This window comes from Somniosus microcephalus, chromosome 1, assembly GCF_052327205.1.
Source record: "Somniosus microcephalus isolate GS21.2 chromosome 1, FLI_Smic_1.0, whole genome shotgun sequence".
NCBI classification, from domain to species: domain Eukaryota; kingdom Metazoa; phylum Chordata; class Chondrichthyes; order Squaliformes; family Somniosidae; genus Somniosus; species Somniosus microcephalus.
Window position 1 is genome coordinate 253,804,060 of NC_140987.1, and position 22,370 is coordinate 253,826,429.

The following is a 22,370-nucleotide window of genomic DNA, read 5'->3' on the forward strand; positions in this document are numbered from 1 at the left end:
GAGGCATGCGCACGGCTTATATACCGGTGTGGTTACTGCCGGTACTACAGTATACAGGAGCTGTAAAAAGTAGTTCTGACTTAAAGACATACACTACAAAAACTTTCAAAGGAAATAGAGAAGCGGCGGTTCAGCTACATGAATCTTTCAATGTGTGAGGACAAGTTGACAAAAGCTGTAACAACAATAACATATCGGACCCTAGCTGTCTATTTAATTGAGGTATAGAGTAGAAAAATAAGGAGGTAATGGTAAACCTACATAAGTTGTTGGTTAGAATTTTCTGCTTACCTGCACTGCGATGAATGGAAAATCACAAGCTCTGTACCCGTGGTTTCCAATAAGATGCCTGTAGTGTATGTGCCTTTAAGTCAGAACTACTTTTACAGCTCCTGTATACTGTAGTACCGGCAGTGACCACACCGGTATATAAGCTTTGTGCATGCCTCTGTACCCCCAGTCTAGAGACTACCCTCCTCCAGTAAAGACCTGTTATTTGTTAATGTACAGCATCCGTGTGATTATTTAATAATAGCATATCCACTGAACCACGGATGCAACAGTGGCGATGAGTGTCGATTCGAATCTACCTGCAACATAAAAAAAAAATAGTCGAGGCCAGGAACACGGGCGTCGACCACGAGCAACCGCCCAGCAGTCAGGCAGAGATCCAACTTCGCAGGGGAGGCTGTGGAGCGCCGGGCTTGGTTCCCCAGCCACAACGAGCAGTAAGAGACCGACGACAGGTCCAGCGCAGACCCTTCCCGAGCAGCGGCGGCTGGAGCCGACCGACGGCGGAGAGAAAGACGAGCAGCATCGACGGAGTAAGACAGAGGGTGAAGAGCGCAGGGCGCAGCCGGGGGTTGAACACCGAGCGGCGTCGAGAAAAAGAAAACAAACCGGAGAGAGAGAGGGTAAGAAACAGCTGGGTTCTAGACTGAGCGGCGTCGAAAAATATAAAAAGAACGCGCAGAGCACAGCCAGTGCTCACGGGCTGAACAGGGTCCGCGGGGTGAAAAAAGGGGAGACGCCATTGAGCCGCGGAGAAGAAGGAAGAGCGCGGGAGGCGCCATTTTTAGAAGCCGCAGCGGAGAAGAAGGGCGAGCGCGGGAAGGAAGGAAAGCGCGGGAGACGCCATTTTGTGCCAGCGGAGACGAAGGGAAAGCGCGGGAGGTGCCATTTGTGATAGTTAACTCACACCCAAGGATGCCGAAGAGTGGCAGTATCTGTACGTTCGACAATGAAGTCGAAGATTGGGCGACATATGTGGAACGTATTGAGGTGTACTGCAGGGTGAATGAAGTGCCAGATGCTAATAAAGCACTGGTTCTGTTAAATTCCATTGGTGCAAAAACTTATTGGTTACTGCGAAATCTAATAACCCCAGAGAAGCCGGTAAACAAGAATTTTTAAAGCATAATAGAAATCCTATAGGACCACTTAAACCCCACACCGCTGCTGATAGCAGAACGATTTAAGTTCCATAAAAGGAACCAACACAAAGACGAAAGCAATGCTGAGTACCTAACGGAACTGCGCAAGCTATCGAAACACTGCCAGTTTGGAGCGAGACTAGCAGACATGTTAAGGGACAAGTTTGTGTGTGGGCTACAAAGTGAAGGAACCCAGAAACGGCTTCTATCAGAAAAGGACCTTACGCTGGACAAAGCTTTCAGTATGGCAGTATCGCACGAAGCAGCCGCAAGGGGCGCTGCAGAGATACAACGGAGACCGCAAGAATATGGCACCAATGAAATGTCCTATGGAACAGGGAAGTGCTATCGCTGCGGCAGAACAACACATGACCAGAAAGATTGTTGGTTCAAGGACCAAGTGTGCAGACAGTGTGGGAAAGCAGGACACATAGCAAGAGTCTGCAGGTCTGGGAAGAAAACCAACAGTAAGAAATCTCCACAGGAGAAGTACAAAAAGGTACACCAGGTGATGGACAGTGGTTCAGACGAACAGAAAAGTGACACAGACTCCGGAAGCAAGGAGCTGGGTTGTCTGAAACTACATAATGTAACCGAAATGGAGGATCACCAGACTATCTGGGTTACACTCAAGATAGACGGAGTCCAAGTGGAAATGGAATTGGACACAGGGTCAGCTCTAACAGTCATAAATCAAAGAGACTACAAGCGGCTATTTTCACACATACCCTTGAAAGCTACAGAGATTGTCTTGAAGACGTATACGGGGCAAAAAGTCTACCCCAAAGGAAAAATAAGGGTGAAAGTGACATATAAAGGCCAGGAAATACCTAAAATGGATATATATGTATTGCCAAATGGAAGACCACCACTGCTAGGACGTGAATGGATCTGGAAGATACAATTAGATTGGCATTCCATACAGGCACTGAAGGTTGAGGCCAAAAAGGATGACGACGTCACACCTGGACGACTGTCAAAAATGCTAACTGACGCAAAAGAAGTGTTCCAGGAAGGACTAAGAACACTAAAAGGAATAACAGCAACGATTAAAATAGAGGAAAATGCAAGCCCAAAGTTTCTGAAGGCCAGACCAGTGATTTATGCGATCAGACCAGCTGTTGAAGCAGAGCTGGAACGTTCAGGAGTACTGTCCAAAGTGGACTGCAGTGAGTGGGCTACACCCATCGTTCCTGTAATGAAGAGGTCGTTGAGTAATACGCCTGGGGAGCCAAAGAAGGTCCGCATCTGTGGGGATTTTAAAGTGACAGTGAACCCAGTCCTTCACACGGTGCAATATCCGCTTCCACGAATTGAGGATATTTTCGCCTCGCTATCTGGAGGTAAACGCTTCACCAAAATTGATCTAGCCCAGGCGTACTTGCAAATGGAGGTAGAAGAGCTTCGAAACATTACCTTACGATCAACAATCAATACCAATACAACCGGCTGGTGTTTGGAGTAGCCTCGGCTCCGGCTATCTGGCAAAGGGCGATGGATCAGGTCCTGCAAGGGATTCCAGGGACCGAGTGTTATTTGGACGACATCTTGGTCACGGGCGAAAATGACGGTGATCACCTCGCCAACTTGGAGAAGGTGCTCACCAGATTAAAGGAGTATGGGCTACGAGCTAATCGCCACAAGTGCGAGTTTTTCCAGAAACAGATCTCGTATTGTGGCCACGTCATCGATGAAGAGGGGTTACATGAGTCCCCTGACAAGATTGAGGCAGTAGTCAAGGCTCCAGCACCGGAAAGTGTGTCACAAATGAGGTCGTTCCTCGGGCTGGTAAACTACTACCACAAGTTCTTACCAAATTTGTCTACGGTATTACACCCGCTGAACACCCTACTGCAAACAGGGGTACCATGGAAGTGGGATGACGAACATAGACGAGCTTTCCAGAAGTGTAAAGAATTGATCACATCAAAAGAGGTGTTGGCCCATTTCAACCCAGCACTACCACTTCGTTTGGCATGTGATGCATCACCCTACGGTATTGGAGCAGTGCTGTCGCACAAATTCCCAGATGGGTTGGAGAGGCCAGTAGCCTTTGTGTCTCGGTCACTAACCTCAGCTGAGCGCAACTACGCCCAGATTGACAGGGAGGCCCTCAGCCTAGTATGGGGAGTAAAAAAATTCAACCACTATCTGCATGGGCAGAAGTTCACCTTGCTGACTGACCACCAACGACTTGTCTCCATCTTTAATCCTAAGAAGGGCGTTCCAGTGATGACTGCACAGTGGTTACAAAGATGGTCCCTGTTTCTAGGGGCGAATCAATATGAAATAGAATATAAAGGCACGAAACAGCATGGGAACGCTGATGGGCTATCGCGCCTGCCACTGCCTACTGTGGAGGAAGCACCAGCAGTGGACACTATCGAGATATTTTATTTGTCAATAATTGAACGATTGCCAGTAACAAACGCGGATATAGAGAAGGAGACCCGCAATGATCCGACGATGTCATGGGTATATGAATTGACGGTGAGGGGATGGCCAACACATGGCGACTCACTGTTGCCAGCATTCTCATCCAGAAGAGAACAGCTGTCAGTATGCCAGGGGACAGTGATGTGTGGATCCAGAGTGGTGATTCCACCCAAGTTAAGGGAGAGAGTGCTAAATGAGCTACATGAAGGTCATTTGGGGGGAGTGAAAATGAAAAGCCTTGCTAGGGCTTATGTGTGGTGGCCAGGAATCGATCAACAAATCGAAGACCTAACTAAGAGCTGCTTAGGATGCCAGAAGGTCCAAAATGCACCACCACATGCCCCTCTACACCCATGGGAGTGGCCCTCCTCTCCATGGCAATGGGTGCATATTGATTTCGCTGGTCCATTCATGGACTCAATGTTCTTAATAGCAGTGGATGCTCATTCAAAGTGGCCTGAGGTGATAAAAATGTCTTCAACCACTACAGAGAAAACGATTGCAGTCCTACGGACCATATTTGCCAGAAACGGTTTGCCAGAGCAGATTTGCTCTGATAATGGACCACAGTTTGTGTCCGACGAGTTCCAAAAATTCATGAAAAGGAACGGGGTAAGGCATTACACATCCGCCCCGTATCATCCAGCCACAAATGGATTGGCTGAGAGGTTCGTACAAACCTTTAAGAAGGCGATAAAGGCCATGTGCGACGATGAAAATCCATTACAGCATAAGATGGACAATTTCTTATTAGCCTACCGAAATGCGACACATGCAGTTACCAACCAGACCCCGGCCATGATGTTCTTTAACCGAAGGTTGAGATCTCGTCTGGACTTGCTCAGACCAAATGTGCGAAGAAATGTTGAGGACAAACAATTCCAGCACATCAATGAGAAGCCGACAAGGAGCTTCAATGTAGGGCAACCAGTCTTGGCCCGTGACTATCGAACAGAGAAGTGGCAACCCGGAACGATATGTACAAGGCAGGGGCCATTAATGTACACAGTGGATGTCGGTGAGAACATTGTGAGACGCCACGTCGATCAGATCTTAGCGTCACGGGAACGCGTCAACCCCATGTCTCGAGTACCTGGGGATGAACCCGACATACCGGTAGCATCTACTTCAGACCCAGTAGCAGTGGAACCTGATGACCTACCCAATGAAAAGGGGTCAGAATCGCCTCTGCACCAAGAACAAGAACCTCTGGAAAGGCGCTATCCCGAAAGGGTCAGGAAGCCGCCCCAAAGACTGAATCTATAAATGGACTTTTGTTGTTTAATGTACATGTTGAAATGTTAATTGTTATTTGAATATTAGGGGCATTACTAATCTAAAAGGGGAGGAATTGTAGTGTATGTGCCTTTAAGTCAGAACTACTTTTACAGCTCCTGTATACTGTAGTACCGGCAGTGACCACACCGGTATATAAGCTTTGCGCATGCCTCTGTACCCCCAGTCTAGAGACTACCCTCCTCCAGTAAAGACCTGTTATTTGTTAATGTACAGCATCCGTGTGATTATTTAATAATAGCATATCCACTGAACCACGGATCCAACAACGCCCACTGCAAGCAAGGCTCCAGGAATGGTTTGAGGCCTTAAGAAGTTTGCCTAATGTGTCCAGTTTTGCGTAACTTTACTTTACGAAGGATATCAAAGCCACAGAGTGGGTCCAGAAGAGAATTATTAAAATGATGCTGTGGCTGAGAGGCTTTAGTTGTGAGGAGAGACTAGGAACAGGAGGAGGCCATTTAACCCCTCGAGCCTGTTCCGCCATTCAATGAGATCATGGCCGATCTGTATCTTAACTCCATCTACCCACCTTGGTTCTGTAACCCTTAACACCCTTGCCTAATAAAAATCTATCAATTTTAATTTTGAAATTTTCAATTGACCCCCCAGCCTCAACAGTTTTTTTGGGGGAGCGAGTTCCAGACTCCACCACCCTTTGTGTGAAGAAGTGCTTCCTGACATCACCCCTGAACGGCCCAGCTCTAATTTTAAGGTTGTTCTGGACTCCCCCAAGGACTAGGGGAAACTGGGGCTCTTTTCATAGAATGGAGGAGATTTCTAAAAGCAGTCCGATGGAGTTGTTTAAACTATGAGGGGTTAGATAAGCTAAATAGGGAAAAACTATTTCCACTAGTTAGTGAGGCACTAACTAGGGAGGGCATAAATTTAAGATGTTTGCCAAATCTTACCACAAGTTTCACTAAAACTACTTGTTAAATAATCAAAAAAGTTGAAATCTAGATTTTAAAATACAAGTTATTCCAAAATCTCTGCGTTCCTCCAATTCTGGCCTCTTGCGCATTCCTGATTTTAATCACTCCACCATTGGCGGCCGCGCCTTCAGCTGCCTGGGCTCTAAGCTCTGGAATTTCCTCCCTAAACCTCTCCGCCTCGCTACCACTCTCTCCTCCTTTAAGACTCTCCTTACAACCTACCTCTTTGACCAAGCTTTTGGTCACCTGTCCTAATATCTCCTAATATGGGGCTCAGTGTGTCAAATTTTGTTTGATAATCGCTTCTGTGAAGTGCCTTGGGACGTTTTACTATGTTAAAGGCAAGTTGTTGGAAAAGCTTGGGAGAACACATTTTTCAGCCTCGACATTGTAGGATGGCACCAAAGTATGTTGTCTATTTAATTTGTTGTCACAGCACTGGTGCTGGAGCTATGGTCTGGCGTTCCTGCTTATTTCTTCACTTCGCTCAGTTTATAGAGGAATTCTTGAAGGTACAGCTCGGTTGCCCCCGGTGATCATTCCGATGCCTGTTCTGCTTTTACAGTGAATTAACAATGGCTTTTTGTGACGCCATCAGACAGTCAGATAAATGAGAGAGATACAGGCATTGGGGCTGAGAATGTAATCAGAACTTTTCTGGTCTGTTTTAAAACTCACGGCATTAAAGCATGTGGTCGTTTCCCAATCCGCGCCCCCCCCCCCCCCCCCAATCCCACCTCATGAAACAGCAGCTTAGCTCTCACCGTAGCACCACTGTAGGGCTTTATATTATAGCTGGGTAAGGGTGAAATGGTGATAATTAATTCAATCTTCTATAGCAATCATGTGAGGGTTGCCAGTAATTCAGTAAAATCAGTCTCAGAGTTTCCTCTCGTCATTGTCCCCATCAACCTTAGGACTTGCTTCAGATATTTTCAGCACCTGTCATTCAGAAACAGATACTGGAAACTTTAAAAAAAAATTCTCTCCTTTTCTCCCTTCTGTTCCTCAGCTGCGAATCATGACTGAATTGTGGTTGACACAGACAAACAGGGGTATCTTCCCTCAGGTTACCATTCCTCACTCGTTGAGTCTGGAGGTTGAGGCTCCTGGTCCGGCAACACCTCGATTTTAAAATTCTCATCCTTGTGTTCAAATCCCTCCATGGCCTCTTCGACCACCTTCCTATCTCTGTAATAGCAAAATACTGCAGATGTTGGAAATCCGAAATAACAACAGAAAATGCTGGAAAAACTCAGCAGGTCAGGCAACATCCGTGGAGAGAAATTTGAGTTGACGTTTCGGGTTGGACCCTTCTTCAAAACTGGAAAGAAAAGAAACTAGATCGGAGGCAGGGCTGCGATCGGACAAAAGAATAAAAGAAACAAAAGAAGTAAAAGAGATTAGAAGCTAGACGAGATGGTAATAGGCTGGGATTAGGTGTAAAGTGTACTGGCAGGGCAAAAGATAGCTGCCAGGTGTGAGAGAGAAACAAAAGGAAAGGGGGGGGGGAAAAGGAGTGGAACAATTACAAGAGAAAATGAAATGGGGGCCGAGCTTATGATCTGAAATTGTTGAACTCGATATTGAGTCCGGAAGGCTGCAGACTGCCTAATCGGAAGATGAGGTGCTGTTCCTCGAGTTTACGTTGAGCTTCCGTGGAACAATACAAGAGGCCAAGGACGGTGAGGTCCGAGTGGGAATGGAGCGGTGAATTAAAATGACAGGCGACCGGAAGCTCGGGGTCACCCTTACGGACTGAACGGAGGTGTTCTGCAAAGCGGTCACCCAATCTGCGTTTGGTCTCCCCAATGTAGAGGAGACCGCATCGTGAGCAGCGAATACAGTATACTAGATTGCGAGAAGTACAAGTAAATCGCTGTTTCACCTGGAAGGGGTGTTTGGGGCCCTGGACAGTGGGAAGGGGGGAGGTATAGGGGCAGGTGTTACATCTCCTCCGCTTGCACGGGAAGGTGCCAGGCGAAGAGGAAGGGCTGTTTGGGGTGATAGAGGAGTGGACTAAGGTGTCTCGGAGGGAGCGGTCCCTGCGGAATGCTGAAAGGGGAGGGGAGGGGAAGATACGTTTGGTGGTGGGATCACTTTGGAGGTAGCGGAAATGCCGGAGGATGATCCGTTGAATGTGGAGGCTGGTGGGGTGAAAGGTGAGGACAAGGGGAACCCTATCGTGGTTCCGGGAGGGAGGGGCAGGGGTGAGGGCAGAAGTGCGGGAGATAGAACTGACACGGTCGAGGGCAGTGTCAACCACAGTAGAGGGGAATCCTCGGTTGCGGAAAAAGGAAGACATGTCTGAAGCACTGGTGTGGAAGGTGCGTCGTCGGAGCAGATACGGCGGAGGCGGAGAAACTGGGAGAATGGAATAGAGTCCTTACAGGAAGCGGGGTGGGAGGAAGTGTAGTCCAGGTAGCTGTGGGAGTCAGTGGGCTTGTAGTAAATATTGGTCGATAACCTATCCCCAGAGATGGAGACGGAGAAGTCGAGGAAGGGAAGGGAAGAGTCCGAGATGGACCATGTGAAGGTGAGGGAAGGGTGGAAATTGGAGGCAAAGTGAATGAAATTGTCAAGTTCGGGACGAGAACAGGAAACGGCACCGATACAGTCATCAATGTATCGGAAAAAGAGGTGAGGGAGGGGACCCGAGTAGGACTGGAACAAAGATTGTTCCACATAGCCCACGAAAAGGCAGGCATAGCTAGGACCCATGCGGGTACCCATGGCAACACCTTTGATTTGGAGGAAATGAGTGGAGTTAAAGGAGAAGTTGTTCAATGTGAGAACAAGTTCAGCCAGGCGGAGGAGGGTCGTGGTGGATGGGGACTGGTCGGGCCTCTGTTCAAGGAAGAAGCGGAGCGCCCTCAGGCCATCCGGGTGGGGGATGGAGGTGTAGAGCCCTACAGAACATATCTCTTCCTATCTTGACTCTATCTTTTCTCCCCTTGTCCAGTCTCTTCCCACCTACATCCGCGACTCTTCGGACGCCCTCCGCCACTTTAACAGTTTCCAGTTTCCTGGCCCCAACCGCTTCCTTTTCACCATGGACGTACAATCCCTCTACACCTCCATCCCCCACCCGGATGGCCTGAGGGCGCTCCGCTTCTTCCTTGAACAGAGGCCCGACCAGTCCCCATCCACCACGACCCTCCTCCGCCTGGCTGAACTTGTTCTCACATTGAACAACTTCTCCTTTAACTCCACTCATTTCCTCCAAATCAAAGGTGTTGCCATGGGTACCCGCATGGGTCCTAGCTATGCCTGCCTTTTCGTGGGCTATGTGGAACAATCTTTGTTCCAGTCCTACTCGGGTCCCCTCCCTCACCTCTTTTTCCGATACATTGATGACTGTATTGGTGCCGTTTCCTGCTCTCGCCCCGAACTTGACAATTTCATTCACTTTGCCTCCAATTTCCACCCTTCCCTCACCTTCACATGGTCCATCTCGGACTCTTCCCTTCCCTTCCTCGACTTCTCCGTCTCCATCTCTGGGGATAGGTTATCGACCAATATTTACTACAAGCCCACTGACTCCCACAGCTACCTGGACTACACTTCCACCCCGCTTCCTGTAAGGACTCTATTCCATTCTCCCAGTTTCTCCGCCTCCGCCGTATCTGCTCCGACGACGCCACCTTCCACACCAGTGCTTCAGACATGTCTTCCTTTTTCCGCAACCGAGGATTCCCCTCTACTGTGGTTGACACTGCCCTCGACCATGTCAGTTCTATCTCCCGCACTTCTGCCCTCACCCCTGCCCCTCCCTCCCGGAACCACGATAGGGTTCCCCTTGTCCTCACCTTTCACCCCACCAGCCTCCACATTCAACGGATCATCCTCCGGCATTTCCGCTACCTCCAAAGTGATCCCACCACCAAACGTATCTTCCCCTCCCCTCCCCTTTCAGCATTCCGCAGGGACCGCTCCCTCCGAGACACCTTAGTCCACTCCTCTATCACCCCAAACAGCCCTTCCTCTTCGCCTGGCACCTTCCCGTGCAAGCGGAGGAGATGTAACACCTGCCCCTATACCTCCCCCCTTCCCACTGTCCAGGGCCTCAAACACCCCTTCCAGGTGAAACAGCGATTTACTTGTACTTCTCGCAATCTAGTATACTGTATTCGCTGCTCACGATGCGGTCTCCTCTACATTGGGGAGACCAAACGCAGATTGGGTGACCGCTTTGCGGAACACCTCCGTTCAGTCCGTAAGGGTGACCCCGAGCTTCCGGTCGCCTGTCATTTTAATTCACCGCTCCATTCCCACTCGGACCTCACCGTCCTTGGCCTCTTGTATTGTTCCACGGAAGCTCAACGTAAACTCGAGGAACAGCACCTCATCTTCCGATTAGGCAGTCTGCAGCCTTCCGGACTCAATATCGAGTTCAACAATTTCAGATCATAAGCTCGGCCCCCATTTCATTTTCTCTTGTAATTGTTCCACTCCTTTTCCCCCCCCTTTCCTTTTGTTTCTCTCTCACACCTGGCAGCTATCTTTTGCCCTGCCAGTACACTTTACACCTAATCCCAGCCTATTACCATCTCGTCTAGCTTCTAATCTCTTTTACTTCTTTTGTTTCTTTTATTCTTTTGTCCGATCGCAGCCCTGCCTCCGATCTAGTTTCTTTTCTTTCCAGTTTTGAAGAAGGGTCCAACCCGAAACGTCAACTCAAATTTCTCTCCACGGATGTTGCCTGACCTGCTGAGTTTTTCCAGCATTTTCTGTTGTTATTTCCTATCTCTGTAACCTCCTCCAGCCCCACAACCCTCCGAAATCTCTGTGCTCCTCCAATTCTGGCCACTTGCACACCCCCGATTTTAATCACTCCACCATTGGTGGCCATGCCTTCAGCTATTTAGGCCCTAATCTCTGAAATTCCCTCCATAAACCTCTCCGCCTCTCCACCTCTCTCTCCTTCTTTAAGATGCTCCTTAAAACCTACCTCTTTGACCAAGCTTTTGGTCACCTGTCCTAATATCTCCTTATGTGGCTCAGTGTCAAATTTTTGCCTGATAATCACTCCTGTGAAACACCTTGGGGGGAATAATTGGGTTGCTTTGCGCCTCCCGCTAGCGCCCGAAGAGAGCGCTAACGGGGCACAAAGCAACTAGTACCTGAGCGCAGCGCCGCCCACGCCTCCCGCGAAATTCAGCAGGAGGTTAGCGTGGGTGCTAATCGGTAGTGCCCCGCGGCACTGCACTGCCGGCGATGATGTCATCACCAGATGCAGTGCCCCAACCGCAATCTTCGGGAGATCCCCCTGATTTACCGCCGGACGCTATGTCCGACGGGGTCAGGGGGGCCTACCTGCAGCAGGGGAGGCACTATTTAAAGGCGAGGTGCAGGGTGGCCATTTTTGTTGCTGGCATGCCTGCTAGCACCTGCCTGCGCTCCCGTCCCCGGCCTTTTGAACCGCCCCCCCCCCCCCCCCCGCCGCCACAGAGTGCTGGCTGCGCTCCAAGAGCCCGGCACTTCTCTTGAGTGCCGGGCTCTTTTGCCGGCACTCCCGATCCCCGGGGGCCCAGCTGGGCCCCGGGTTGCGCTGCGCAAGGTCCCTCCCCTTTAAGAAAGGGAGGAAGACCTGCAAAGTGCTGCGGCACGTAGTGCCGCGATATTGACTCACAGCGCCCCAAGAGGGATGTGGGGTGCTTCTAGTCGCGCCCCCGCTTCCCTCTTGGGGCACCACCACTCAATTTCCGGTGCGGGGGCGCTAATTTTTCTGGGGCGCTAAAAGTAGTGCCCCGGCAAAGTTAGCGCCCAAAATGGGGAGCTACTCAATTTTTAGCCCCTTGTTTTTAACTATGTTAAAGGCACTACATAAATGGAAGTTGCTGTTGTTGTTGTTGGGTGGGCAGGCTATGCGGCAATGGGCGGCATCACCACCTTCGCCTAATCCTGACCTTATGTGACATTCACACTTGTCATTGGACGTAGATCAAGAGCAAGAACCCTGGCTGATTTCTATCCCCTTCCTAGCTTGGGGGAAGCATGCCTATGTGCAGGAGAATGTCTAGTCATTACAGGCACAACATGGGATAAACGTAGGACAAATCCAAATGTAATTCTGGATGCAAGTCTCAGCTTTTGAAAGTTGAAGCATTCCCTTCTGTTACTACTCATGTGCTACAGAAAGATGATAAGACATTTTGTAGTAACAAGGTTGGATGTCGGACGAGCAATGTGACAGCACAGAGGCAGTGGAGGGGGTTGAGAGAGGTGGTGGAGAGGTAGAGCTGGGTGTCGTCAGTGTACATGTGGAAGTTGACCTAATGTCTGTGAGTTGCATATTTCTTGAACAACAACAACTTGCATTTATATAGCGCCTTTAATGTAGTAAAACGTGCCAAGGTGCTTCGCAGGAGCAATTATCAAACAAAATTGGACACCGAGCCACATAAGGAGATATTAGGACAGGTGAGTAAACGCTTGGTCACAGAGTTAGGTTTTAAGGAGCGTTTTAAAAGAGGAGAGAGAGGTAGAGAGATGGAGAGGTTTAGGGAGGGAATTCCAGAGCTTAGGGCCTCAGCAGCCGAAGGCACAGCCGCCAATGGTGAAATGACGGAAATGGGGGATGGGTACTAATCTAAATTAAACAAATAGCCATCAGGAGATATGAATTCAATTAAATATTCTTTTAACAGAGATCTACAAGACGCTCTGTCTTTCATTCAGCCACACAGAGCTAATGTTAAAATTGCTGTTCAACACATATCTAAAAACCTGATATAAATATTTGTGTAATGCTCATTTAGCAGAACCGCTTATGTAGATCTTGACACCTCACTGACAGCTTAAAAGTGTTGCTACAAAGTCTCATGAAAGTCATTCTTCTGCTATAAAAGGATGAAAGCATCTCTTAATGAGCCACAGAGGAGGCTGTTTCTCTGAGGATGTTCTAGGCACCCAGCCAGCGGCTCGACAGCGCAGTTCAAAAACTCTTCCATTTTTGTTGGAATACTCACAGCTTGCTGGTTTTGCAAATAACAAGTTACTGATGTCATGATTACTGCCTTGCTGCAACGCGTACTACCCGAGCAGCAGCAATTAATCTGAATTAAGCAAACAGTCATCAATCAAAACTTCAATGGGCAAATGCTAATATTTAACATAATTGAAATGAGGGCAAGACAATGGGCCTAGCAAGCCCACTTTCTACACAGCTGAAGTATTATCGACCACACCGATGAATTCTACTCCATCCATTCAATCTCCTGAGGAAATGTACCACAGCAATGATCCCTGCTCCTCATTCTAATCAATCAAATCTTCATATATTCATCCTCCATCCCTCACAACTCTACAATATAACCCTGTTCCCACAGTCCTTCAGAACCAAATTACCCACCCCAAACCCAGCCTTCACAGAGGGTTGCGGTTATCTCAGTCTATGGCTGGAATTTTGCGGGGGGGGTCAGCGGGCGCGATCAGTGGCGGGTCGGGGGGAGAGTGTTTTTTTCCCCAGCGGATCAGGACCCCGCTGTGAACCCGCTGCCACGCACCTTTCCCCAATATCGGGTCTGTCAGCACTGAGCAGACCTGACAGCAGCAGCGGGTTCACAGCGGGGAACCCAATTCAGGTAATTAGTGGCTTGTTTAGAGCCACTTAAGAATGAATTTCAGCTCACCTTCTGTATTTGACAGCTCGCCCACGGGGTCCACGCTGGTCGTGGACCACGTCTGTCAAGCTGAGGCGGGAGTTCAGTGGCCATTGAATCAGCTGTTGAGCTGACAGCTTCAAATGTACAGTAAAAGCTCCCACCTTACAAAAATTCCTTCCCTCAGCCACAAACTCTTCCTCACTGCATTTCCACAACATATTCACCATGCTGCAAGTCTTTACACAAGTCTCCATCCAGTCTGACCTCATTACCTCTCTCACCATTGACAGATCGCTTCTGTTATCTCTACTTCACCTGCCATCTATTCCATCAGCACTCATTTATACTCTCTCACCTTGGTCCTCAGAATCCCACCATAATCAGCCCCAATACCAGCAGCAGCAACAACAACACCACCAACCTTCTCCACAATCACCTGATGCTGCACAGGACACAAGGCATCAGCACCCAACCACATGGCTGCCCGGGAGGCCAGGGGTGGCCTCACCATGGCCAGATTTACTTCACTTGACACTGCACACCCTGGCTGCCACATGATGTGCCAGGTTGGCACCACCCCACATCAGCACCATAAAGCATCCCTACAATGCCCAAGCCATTCCTTTCACACTCATCAGCATTGCAGGGGGTACCGTTATGTCTCACCATTCACTGCAGCTCACTAAGCCACTTCCAAAGGTGCACACAGATCTGTCCAAGAACGCAAAGTGTTGAAAATAAAGGTTTCAATGTTTAACACCATATTAACAGAACATTGCTTATAACACCCAAGTGCCTACGCTTGTGTGTTGTATGATTGCAGTAGGTTGGGGGTGAGTGTGAGGGGTGGTTAGTGAGATGGGGATGTGATAATATAGATAGATAGGGATGGGTGGAGGTGCAAGGTAAGTTGGTGTGAGTAAGGATGTGCAGGAGTAGGGTAGGGAAGGCAGAGTGATGGGGATGTGATGAGAGGCACAGCAGGATAAGGTTGAGTGTGGCTTTGTACTAACGTTTTGTGATCTATTGAGATCATTGGAACGTTTGTGGCACTGCACCCAGGTTCTCCTGACCACATCCCTGCTTGTGACCTCCTGCGCAATGTGCAACCAGGCTGCATTGATCTCATGGGGAGGTCTCTTCAGCCCATGGGAAAGGAAGAGGACCTCCCTGCATGCTGTGACTCCCTCCATGGAGGTAGTCATGGGAGAGCCTGGGTGCAGCCCTGTGCCTTTGTGCAGTCATTGTCAGTGTTTGCAGCACCTCAATGCTGCAGAACACTGACAGCACAAATGTCAAATTAAGGTTGGACATGGTCCCTTTAAGGAAACCGGCTGATGACACTTCATCAAATGACGTCACCAGACCCTCTTCCTCTAATTGGCCGGGAAACGCACTGGGCTGACTTAACAAGCCCAATCAAGGGAAATTCATTCTACACAGCGGGATGGAGCCAGCAGCAGGGTCAGGACCCGCCACCACGTCGCCCGCCGTGGACCCACCAGGTTACTAAAGTCCTGGCCATTATCTCTGATGTGAAAACTAAGTCGCTACCATATGGAGTGGTTGAGGCGAATAGCATAGATGCATTTAAGGGGAAACTAGATTAGTACACGAGGGAGAAAGGGATAGAAGAATATGCTGATAGGGTGGGATGAAGAGGGGTGGGAGGAGGCTCATGTGGAGCATAAATACCGGTATGGACCAGTTGGGCTGAATGGCCTGTTTGTGTGCTGTACATTCTATGTAATATCTATCCAATATCGTCCATATTCGATATACGATCTCCAAGTCTTTCTGTGAAGTCTGGCTTTCATAATTTCCTTAGAAAGTCCTATTTATTGAACCCAGCAAGTGAGCCTCTCTGTGGCCTGTGGAGTCACCAGTCCCCAAATCCCAGCCAAAAATGTACCCAGCTCTTTTTTAAAGGAGTGAATTGTTTCAGCCTCAAGTACTTTATGTTGGCAAATCTTTTCACAAATCTGTGGGAAAAAGGTTTCATCTAACCTCTAGTCTCAATTGTGGAGCATAAATTCAAGTGTCTGTCCAAAAATAGTAACTTTACTTGTGTTTCCTTCTAAGGGCATTTAGGTTAACAGGTAAATCTTTTCAAGTCCCTACTCCCAGCACGCAGACTCTGCACCAGGAGCACAACCTCACACAATTTACCCTTATAACTTTTTTTAACCTATTTTCCTCCTCTCTGGTGGTATAGATCTACTCCGGGCAAAAGCACCCACACCTCACGCTGAGTTACAAAAGGGTAAATCCTTTCCAAAAGCTGTGGGAAGAATCTTACATGTGAAGACGACATTGTACTGGATGAATATCCGCCCATAGCCAGAGAACTGCTGGCCTCTGGATTACAGTATCACCAGTGGCAGTTAAAGATGGAAGAAGTTGCATTTATATAGCGCCTTTCATGAATTCTGGGTGTCCCAAAGCGCTATACAGCCAATGAAGTACTTTTAGTCACTGTTGTAATGTAGGAAACATGGCAGCCAATTTCCCTCAGCTCCCAGGGGCAGCAACGTAATAATGACCAGATCATCTGTTTTTTTAGTGATGTTGGTTGAGGGATAAATATTGGCCAGAACTCCAGGGAAAATTCGCCTGCTGTTCTTCTGGGATCTTTTATGTCCACCTTAGAGGGCAGACGGGGCCTCGCTTTAATGTCTCATTCGAAAGGCGGCACCTCCGACAGTGCAGCACTCCCTCAGTACCGCACTGGGAGTGCCGGCCTAGATTTTGTGCTCAAGTCTCTGGAGTGACAACTTGAGCCCACAACCTTTTAAGGACACACCATACATCAAAGGGGCGCAATTTATCATCTTTGCTGTTGATTGACTAAATGCAAACTTTGCCAAGCTGCACATTCTTTGTCTGGTGTTCAGGGGCTGAAGATTCAGTTGACAGCAGTGCACTTTTATATGCCACATCTCCTTTCTGGGCCTAATCCTGATAGTGGTCTTATTCCCAACCAATACTCCCAGAATCCTGCACAATTCTCTTCAACATCAAACATATCTCATGTAGTGCAGGATGGAATGATGTGTAGAGAAAGGAACAATAAGGACATTTCTTCGTGTATTTTGCATTATTCTAACTGTTGGTATTTCATTTACTTAGGGTGGCCTATGGGCACTGACGTGAGCCTCTAGTTCCACCCTGCAATTGCATATAAACAGTTTCCACAGACGCTGTTATAACATAGAATTACATAGAACGTACAGCACAGAAACAGGCCATTCAGACCAACTGTGCCGGTGTTTATGCTCCACATGAGCCTCTCCCATCCTACTTCAACTCACCCCATCACCATATGCTTCTATTCCTTTCTCCCTCATGTACCTATCTAGTTTCCCCTTAAATGCATCTATGCTATTCATCTCAACCACTCCTTGTGGTAGCGAGTTCTACATTCTCAGCACTCACTGGGTAAAGAAGTTTCTCCTGAATTCCTTATTGGATTTATTAGTGACTATCTTATATTTATGGCCCCTAGGCCCCTAAACCCTTTCATAATTTTAAAGACCTCTATCAGGTCACCCCTCAGCCTTCTCCTTTCTAGAGAAAAGAGCCCCAGCCTGTTCAGTCTTTCTTGATAATTATAATCTCTCATCATCCTTGTAAATCTTTTTTGTACATTCTCCAGTGCCACTATCCTTTTTTTTGTAATATGGAGACCAGAACTGGTCACACTGTGCACAGTCAGTTCAATATACAGCAGTGCAGGTATTTTCATTTAAGCAGTCACCCTCCAATTCATCCACAAGGACTCCGATGGATTTCTTCATTTTGAGTCTACCTCAAAATAAGCAGGTTACAGATTCTATTCTTACGACACTAAGTGGGAAGCAGAAATGTTTCTCTCTGAGGCACCATTTTTAAGTGCCCGTCAATAACAGATGTAGACGACACTTACACATGTTTTGAGTTGTGCATTTCCTTGACATTAACTTACCTCAGCCGTTTGATACGAAGCAGATCCTATAATGCAGCCTGGTGTGAAGACGCAAATATGTCTTCTATTAAAAAAGAAGCTTATCCTAATACAAACCTGCTGCTACAAACATTAATTCTACGTCAGTTGAACTCAAGATGTTCTTCCTTAACTTCTCCACAGGAGATGTCCTATTTAAATCATCTCCCTTCACCCATGAATGCAGGAAACGTTAAGGATGCTTCATGATTGCTCTCATTGCAAGTCCTTATTTTTGTGCCAGTTTTCACTGCTTTTTTCCCCCCTCTTGAAGGTGGAATGACTCGTGCGCTGGTTTGGCCTCATTGGCATCAGCAGCCCTTGGTTCTGCCCATTCTTTGTAGTTGAGCATAGTTGTCAGCCATGGCTCAGTTGGTAGCACTCTCACCTCTGAATCCAAAGGTTGTGGGTTCAAGCACCTACGCTAGGGACTTGAGCACATAACCCTCGGTTGTCATTCTAGTGCAGTACTGAGGGAACTCTGCACTGTCTTTCGGATGAGATGTTAAACTGAGGATTTGGAGTTTTAAAGCAAAGTGCATTTGCATAATTTTAACCCCTCCCTAAAGAAAGCAGGCTAAGACTAACAATGGTTAAAATGCCAATGAGCTGGGCATTGAAATTTGCTTATCAAGAAACAGAACACAACTCAGTAATATTGAACCACCTCACGCTCCTTGTGTTAGGAAGTTCCTGATCTCAGGAAATGACAGGGAGATAAAGGATTGTGACAGAAACACGCCCTGATGGTCAGGTGTTTAAGCAGAATACGGCTAAGGCAGGCTTTTGTCAGACTCAGAAGGTTAGAATACCACCCACGGCCTTCAAAGGCTACGTTTTATGAGGCCCTGCCAACAGCGTGAAGAGAATTGCGAGACACACGTGACTAACCATATTTTAGCTCCTTAAAACCTACCTCTTTGACCGAGCTTTTGGACACCTGTCCTAATATCTCCTTGTGTGGCTCAATGACGTATTTTGTTTGATAATCGCTCTTGTGAAGCGCCTTGGGACATTTTACTACATTAAAGGCCTTGTATGAATGCAAGCTTTTGTTGTTGTGTTGATCAAAGAGGAATATCTATGTGATTAGCTGAGTGCAAGTTTATAGTACAAGATCTAACATTGAAATTCTTTACACGGGGAGGCCCGAACTGGGAGCTAAAGCTCTTTGTAGACAAATGATTGCATACAGATTTACAATCACACAGTGGACTGATTGTGGTCGCACAGCGCAGTATCGGCCTGTGTTGGTCATGTGCCTTCCAATGAAATAGATAGCTATTGGTTTGTGCAGAAGGTGCAGCATGCTGTGATACAACAGTGGTGCAAGTACAAAATGCAATCAAAGATATTTTTTTTTGATTGAAAAACCATTGATTGAAAAGTCATCTTTAATGTCTGTTACAGGTCAGGTATAGAAAGAATCGTTAAGCAGGTTAATGGAATCTTGGCCTTTATCTCAAATGAGGCTGGAATACAAAGGGGAGTAATTTATGCTACAGCTGTATAGAGCCCTGGTCAAACCCCATATGGAGTTCAGTTCTGGGCACCACACCTCAGGAAGGATATATTGGCCTTGGAGGGGGTGCAGTGCAGATTCACCAGAGTGATACCGGGGCTAAAAGGGTTAAATTATGAAGACAGCTTGCACAGACTAGGCTTGTATTCCCTCAAGTTTAGAAGATTCAGAGTGAACTGATCAAGGTGTTTAAGTTGATTAAATGATTTGATAGGGGTCCCTTGCCCCACCCCTGTCCCCTGTACCCCCTCTCCCTGCCCCTGTGCCCTGTGCCCCTCCCCCTGTGCCCCCTCCCGCTGCGCCCCCTGCCCCTGTGCTCCCTCCCCCTGCGCCCCTTCCCGCTGCGCCCCCGCCCCTATGCCCCCTCCCACTGCGCCCCCTTCCCTGTGCCCCCTCCCCAGTGCCCCCTGCTCCTGTGCCCCCTCCCCCAGTGCCCCCTGCCCCTGTGCCCCATGCCCCCCATTGCCACCTACTGCTGCGCCCCTTTCCCTGTGCCCCCTCCCCCTGTGCCCCGTGCTCCCTCCCCATTGCCTCCTCCCCCTGTGCCCCACCCCTGTGCCTCCCTCCCTGCACCCCCTTCCCTTGCCCCCGTGCCAATTGTCCTGTGTCCCCTCCCCCTGTGCCCCTCCCCTGTGCCCATTGTCCTGTGTCCCATCCCCCTGTGCCCCCTCCCCCTGTGCCCATTGTCCCCTGTGTCCCCTCCCCCTGTGCCCCCACCCCTGTGCCTCCCTCCCTGTGACCCTTTTCCTGTGCCCCCTCCCCCTGTGCCCATTGTCCCATGTCCCCTCCCCCTGTGCCCCCTTTCCCTGTGCCCATTGTCCCGTGTCCCCTCCCCGTGCCCCCTCCCCCTGTGCCCCCTCCCCCTGTGCCCATTGTCCCGTGTCCCCTTCCCTGTGCCCCCTCATCATGCCCAATGTCCTGTGCCCCCTCCCCTGTGCCCATTGTCCCCTGTGCCCCCTCCCCCTGTGCCCATTGTCCCCTGTGCCCCCTCCCCCTGTGCCCATTGTCCTGTGCCCCCTCCCCTGTGCCCAATGTCCCCTGTGTCCCCTCCCCCTGTGCCCCCGCGCCTCTCTCCCTGCGCCCCTTCCCTGTGCCCCCTCCCCATGCCCATTGTCCTGTGTCGCCTCCCCCTGTGCCCCCTCCCCGTGCCCATTGTCCTGTGTCGCCTCCCCCTGTGCCCCCTCCCCATGCCCATTGTCCTGTGCCCCCTCCCCCTGTGCCCCCTTCCCCATGCCCATTGTCCTGTGTTCCCTCCCCTGTGCCCCTTCCCCCTGTGCCCATTGTCCTGTGTTCCCTCCCTCCCTGCACCCCTTCCCTGTGCCCCCTCACCATGCCCATTGTCCTGTGCCCCCTCCCCTTGTGCCCCCTTCCCCCTGTGCCCATTGTCCTGTGTTCCCTCCCCTGTGCCCCTTCCCCCGTGCCCATTGTCCTGTGCCCCCTCCCCCTGTGCCCCCTTCCCCCTGTGCCCATTGTCCTGTGTTCCCTCCCCTGTGCCCCTTCCCCCTGTGCCCATTGTCCTGTGTTCCCTCCCCCTGTGCCCCTTCCCCCTGTGCCCATTGTCCTGTGCCCCTTCCCCGTGCCCCTTCCCCCTGTGCCCCTTCCCCGTGCCCCTTCCCCCTGTGCCCCTTCCCCCGTGCCCATTGTCCTGTGTTCCCTCCCCTGTGCCCCTTCCCCCTGTGCCCATTGTCCTGTGCCCCTTCCCCCTGTGCCCTTTCCCCCTGTGCCCCTTCCCTCTGTGCCCATTGTCCCCTGTGCCCCTGCTCGTCCCCTGCACGCCCTCATTCTAGACAAAAATGTTAGAAATCGACCATATCATCATTCCAGATTGAACAAAAAACCTGCCGTTTGTTTCAGCAATTATTTCGATAATAGTAAATCGGCCAAAGACAGGTTATTAAATAGGTAATTTATCCCTGAACCAGGAAACACCTTGGCTCCAGTTTTGCCTAACGAGGCGGGTCCAGGGTGGCCAGGGTCGGTAGCACGGTCCCAGCCCGCTGCCTGCTCCATCCCACTCTGTTGCAGTGATTTTACAATGATTGGGCTTGTTAAGCCCACCCAGCGAGATTCCCGGCCAATTAAAAGGAAGCTGGTCTGATGATGTCACTTGATGGCACATCATCAGCCAGTTTCCTTAAAGGTGCCATGTCCAAATTTACTTTGACAGTTGTGCTCTGAGTGTTCTACACCATTGAGATACTGCAAACACTGACAGGCACTGCACAGGGATGCACGGCTGTATCCAGGCTCTCCCATGACTCCCTCCATATGCTTATATGCTTATGGAGGGAGTCACAGCACACAGGGAGGTTTTCTTCCCTTCCAATGGGCAGAAGAGACCTCCCCAGGACACCAACGCAGCCTGGTTGCACATTGCACAGGAGGGCACAAGCAGGGATGTTGTCAGGAGGATCAGGCTGTAGTGGCACAAACCTTTCAATGATCTCAGCAGATCACAAAACGTTACTGCAAAGCAACACTCAACCTCATCCTGCTGTGCCACTCAACACATCCCCATCATTCTGCCTTCCCTACTCTACTCCTGCACACCCTTACTCACACCAACTTATCATGCACATCCCCATCTCACTAGCCACCCCTCACACTCACCCTCATCCTACTGCAAGCATACCAACTAACAACACACAAGGGTAGGCACTTGGGTGTTTTATGCAATGTTCATGTGAAGTTTCTGTTAATGTGCTGTCAAACATTGAAACCTTTATTTTCAACACTTTGCGGTCTTGGACGGATTGGTGTGCACCTTTAGAAGTGTCTTAGTGAGTTGCAGTGAATGGTGAGACATAACGGTACCCCCTGCAGTGCTGATGAGTGTGAAAGAAATAGCTTGGGCATTGTAGCGATGCTTTATGGTGTTGGTGTGGGGTGGTGCCAAGCTGGCGCATCATGTGGCAGCCAAGGTGTACAGCGTCAAGTGAAGTAAATCTGGCCATGGTGAGGCCATCCCTGGCCTCCCGGGCAGCAGTGTGGTCGGGTGATGATGCCCTGTGTCCTGTGCAGCATCAGTTGATTGCAGAGAAGGTTGGTGTTGTTGTTAGTGCTGCTGGTGTGCCTGGTGCTGCTGGTGTTGGGGCTGATCGTGGTGGGATTTTGAGGACCAAGGTGAGATAGTTTCAAGGGCACTGATGCTGATGGAAT

General features: G+C 49.4%; 1 protein-coding gene across 3 annotated transcripts in view; it reads left to right on the forward strand.

Annotated features, from left to right (window-relative positions):
- Positions 1-22,370, forward strand: part of pgm5 (phosphoglucomutase 5) — a 591,608-nt gene that overhangs the window by 528,212 nt on the left and 41,026 nt on the right. The gene's annotated exons all lie outside the window — the stretch shown is intronic.